Raw genomic sequence first — 5,000 nt, 5'->3', positions numbered from 1 at the left:
AGGAGGCCTGGCGGGTGCCCCCCACACTCCGCCCGCCTCAACCGAAAGCAACCGACCCGGCAAAGCGGCAAAGCCGGCCCCGCCCGGCACAAGCGGCTCAGTCGATCCGGCCACGACCGAGGTAGGCGAGGCGCCGCCGCCTCGCCCAGGACCAGTCCGGGGGGCTCTCCGTCGGGTGCCGGGCCCGGCAAGTTCAAAAAAAAAAAAAAAAAAGAACTAGGCCCAAAAATTCTGCCCGCCACAAGGCGGGTCCCCGGCTTAAGGCCGAGGGAGGGGGACGGCTTCTCCAACGCGGGCCGAGCACCGCCGCCACCGCCGAGGCGGACCGACGGGCCCAAAACCGCGCCCGCCGAGCGGGCCCCCGGCTTAAGGCCGGGCAGAAAAGGGACGAGGCGCCGCCGCCTCGCCCGCCACCGGTGCCCGGGGGGGGCCGCCCCCCCCCGTGGCCAATCGACCGGCAGAAGCCGGGCCGGAGCGGGACACGCTGCTCGCGGCTTCTCTTTCTCTCTTCTCTCTCGGCAACTCTCTCTCTGGGCTCGCTCTCGCTCTCTCGGCTCTCTCTCCCCGCCTCGCCTCGGGGCCGGCGAGCAGCTTTCTCGGATCGTCTTTCGCCCCCTTCTTGCTCTCTCTCTCGGCCTTCTCCGGATCCGCTCTTGCGCGGCCCTTCTCTCTCGCCTCCGCGGATCCGCCTCTTTCGCGCGGCCCCTTCTCTCTCGCCTCGCCAACTGGACCCACTTTTCCCTGGGAAGGACGGGAGCCGGGACACAAAGGCACGCGCGCTTCGTCCCGGCTAGGCGGCACTCGCTTGGCCCTGGCGACCGCACGCGCGGCCGCTCCGCTCCGCCTCGGACGCAGGTACGGGGTCAACCTGCGGGGATGCGGCCCGTCACCTCGCTCCCATAAGACGGACAGACGAGTCCAAAGCCGGCCAGGCCTCCAAGAGGACCAATGCAGCTCGACCGGGGAGGGGCGCCAACGCAGGCCGCCTCCTACCATGACGCAGCCGGAGGCGGCCGACAACAGCGACCCCTTGGTGAACTTCCGCAGACGGCCGGGACAACAGGTCTACCCGGCCGGCGCCGAAATTGCACTAAGTCCCGCCGGAGCGGGGTAGACCTGATGTCCCCGGCCGGCGCCCGCCACCAGGGGGCAAGGCCGGCCCCCGGCGGACCCCGGAGCGAGGTAGACCTGATGTCCCCGACCGGAGCCGGGGTAGACCTGATGTCCACGACCGGAGCCGGGGTAGACCTGATGTCCCCGGCCGCAGCCGGGGTAGACCTGATGTCCCCGGCCGCAGCCGGGGTAGACCTGATGTCCCCGGGCGGAGCCGGGGTAGACCTGATGTCCCCGGCCGGAGCCGGGGTAGACCTGATGTCCCCGACCGGAGCCGGGGTAGACCTGTTGTCCCCGGCCGCAGCCGGGGTAGACCTGATGTCCCCGGCCGCAGCCGGGGTAGACCTGATGTCCCCGGCCGCAGCCGGGGTAGACCTGATGTCCCCGGCCCCAGCCGGGGTAGACCTGATGTCCCCGGCCGCAGCCGGGGTAGACCTGATGTCCCCGGCCGCAGCCGGGGTAGACCTGATGTCCCCGGCCGCAGCCGGGGTAGACCTGATGTCCCCGGGCGGAGCCGGGGTAGACCTGATGTCCCCGGCCCCAGCCGGGGTAGACCTGATGTCCCCGGCCGCAGCCGGGGTAGACCTGATGTCCCCGGCCGCAGCGGAGGTAGACCTGTTGTCCCCGGCCGGAGCCGGGGTAGACCTGATGTCCCCGGCCGCAGCCGGGGTAGACCTGATGTCCCCGGCCGCAGCCGGGGTAGACCTGATGTCCCCGGCCGCAGCCGGGGTAGACCTGATGTCCCCGGGCGGAGCCGGGGTAGACCTGATGTCCCCGGCCGCAGCGGGGGTAGACCTGATGTCCCCGGCCGCAGCCGGGGTAGACCTGATGTCCCCGGCCGCAGCCGGGGTAGACCTGATGTCCCCGGGCGGAGCCGGGGTAGACCTGATGTCCCCGACCGGAGCCGGGGTAGACCTGATGTCCCCGGGCGGAGCCGGGGTAGACCTGATGTCCCCGGCCGGAGCCGGGGTAGACCTGTTGTCCCCGGCCGCAGCCGGGGTAGACCTGATGTCCCCGGGCGGAGCCGGGGTAGACCTGATGTCCCCGACCGGAGCCGGGGTAGACCTGATGTCCCCGGCCGCAGCCGGGGTAGACCTGATGTCCCCGGCCGCAGCCGGGGTAGACCTGATGTCCCCGGCCGCAGCGGAGGTAGACCTGTTGTCCCCGGCCGCAGCCGGGGTAGACCTGATGTCCCCGGCCGCAGCCGGGGTAGACCTGATGTCCCCGGCCGGAGCCGGGGTAGACCTGATGTCCCCAGCCGCCGCCGGGGTAGACCTGATGAGCCGGGTCCGGCTCGGATCCATGGTAGACCTGCTGTCCCCCTGTTGTCGCCCGCCGCCCGGGCACCTCGCCGTGCCCAGCGACCCCGGAGCCGGGCGAAGCTCACAGCCTCATAACACCCCGGAGCCAGATGGCTCGATCGACCCCCCGTCCCACACAATGAACCCCAACCCCACCCCCCCCTTTCAAGACCATGACATGTTTTCCATTTTTTTGTTGTTGTTCTTTGGGGGGATTTGGTTTGGGTTTGCTTTGGTATTTTGTTTTGTTTTGTTTTTCTGGGGGGGGGGGGGGGGCTGTTTTGGGGGTTTTTTGGGGGTTTTTTCCAGTTGCTTTGGCTTTCTCTGATACTGATTTTTGAGGTTGTTTTTTTTGGGGGGGTTGGGGGGCTTGTGGTTTGGATTTGGGTTTTCTTGGGTTGTCCCCCACCCCCCCGGGCCCCCCCCCGCCCCGCCCCTTTTTCTTTTCTCCTTTCCTGAAAGAATGGCTCTTCTATTTGCTTGGAACGAGAAACTTATCCGGGAAAGCAAACCAACCCAAAAATTGACCCATTTGATTTCTTTTTCTTTCGTATCGGAAGCGCCCCCAGCCGAGCCGACGGGCAAGCCGAGGCCGGTGCTCTGCCTGCTGACACGCTGACCTGGCCAAACAGCGCCCCCACCACCCACCCCCCGCCCTGCCCCGCCACGCCCTCCTGGGGTGGAACCTACCCAGGCCGGCCCCCCTGGCCCCGATGCGGCTCGCCCCGCCGCGCCCCTCCCCTCCCCGCCCCGCCCCGCCCCGCCCGCCGGTAGAGGCGACGGCGGCCGCCGGCACCGCCGCCAGCACACAGGCGCTGTGTGTAGCTTTCGGGCGGGTTGTTTCACGGTCCGCAGAGGTCTTGGGCCCTCGACGTGACTCTAGGGGGCCGTGGGGACTCGGTGCCGAGGCGCCCGGGGCCGGCACGAAGCCACCGGCCCTGGTCCGCACAGAGACAGAAACAGTGACACGCACCCCCCCCCCCCAACTAACCCTAACCCTAACCCTAACTCCCCCCGCCCCCGACTAACCCTAACCCTAACACTAACCCTAACTCCCCCCGCCCCCCACTAACCCTAACCCTAACCCTAACCCTAACCCTAACCCCCCCCCCACTAACCCTAACCCTAACCCTAACCCCCTAACCCCCCCCCCACTAACCCTAACCCTAACCCTAACCCTAACCCCCCCCCCCACTAACCCTAACCCTAACCCTAACCCTAACCCCCCCCCCCCCCCCCAACTAACCCTAACCCTAACCCTAACGCACGGCCACGCCTGCAGGCTACCACACCGCTGCGCGTGAAAGGAAGGCGCGGCCAACCATCCCCGCCCCCTCGCCAACCCCTCCCCAGCCACCTCCACCCGGCCCCCTGCCACCCGCGCGCGCGCAGCCGCCCGCCGGCCCGCCCATAGGCATTCACGCTCTGGCGTGCCCTCTCTCCCTGGCCCTGCCCCGGCCCCTGGCCCTGCCCGCTCTGTGGCAAGCGCAGCCGGCCATGGGCGGTTGGGGGCGCCCCGCCCTCCCCCATCAGCCTCCCCGGCGCTGTCTGCATCCTTTTGCCGCTTGCTAGGCTGCCGTAGGCCAAGGCCGGCCCGGGACAACAGGTCTAGCCAAGAGCCTGGGACAACAGGTCTACCCTAGGGGCCTGGGACAACAGGTCTAGCCAAGGGGCCGGGCTGCCGTAGGCGAGGGCCCGCCCGGGGACAACAGGTCTACCCCCAGGGCCTGGGACAAAAGGTCTACCCCAAGGGGCCTGGGCTATCAGGTCTACCCCGGAAGCGCAGGACATCAGGTCTACCCCGGCGGCCCGGGACAACAGGTCTACCCCAAGGGGCCTGGGACAACAGGTCTACCCAAGGGGCCTCGGCCATCAGGTCTACCCCGAAGCCTAGGACATCAGGTCTACCCCGAAGCCTAGGACAACAGGTCTACCCTGAAGGCCCGGGACAACAGGTCTACCCCGGAGGCCCGGGACAACAGGTCTACCCTGAAGGCCTGGGACAACAGGTCTACCCCGGCGGCCCGGGACAACAGGTCTACCCCGGAGGCCCGGGACAACAGGTCTACCCCGGCGGCCCGGGACAACAGGTCTACCCCAAGGGGCCTGGGACAACAGGTCTACCCAAGGGGCCTCGGCCATCAGGTCTACCCCGAAGCCTAGGACATCAGGTCTACCCCAAGGGGCCTGGGACAACAGGTCTACCCCGGAGGCCCGGGACAACAGGTCTACCCTAGGGGCCTCGGCCATCAGGTCTACCCCGAAGCCTAGGACATCAGGTCTACCCTGGCGGCCCGGGACAACAGGTCTACCCCGGCGGCCCGGGACAACAGGTCTACCCCGAAGCCTAGGACAACAGGTCTACCCCGGCGGCCCGGGACAACAGGTCTACCCTGAAGGCCTGGGACAACAGGTCTACCCCGAAGCCTGGGACAACAGGTCTACCCAAGGGGCCCGGGACAACTGGTCTACCCCGGAGGCCCCGGACATCAGGTCTACCCCGGAGGCCCCGGACATCAGGTCTACCCCGGAGGCCCCGGACATCAGGTCTACCCCGGTGGCCCGGGACACCAGGTCTACCCCAAG

Source organism: Agelaius phoeniceus, unplaced genomic scaffold, assembly GCF_051311805.1.
Source record: "Agelaius phoeniceus isolate bAgePho1 unplaced genomic scaffold, bAgePho1.hap1 Scaffold_109, whole genome shotgun sequence".
Taxonomy (NCBI): Eukaryota; Metazoa; Chordata; class Aves; order Passeriformes; family Icteridae; genus Agelaius; species Agelaius phoeniceus.
Note: the sequence above shows the minus strand (reverse complement) of the source record.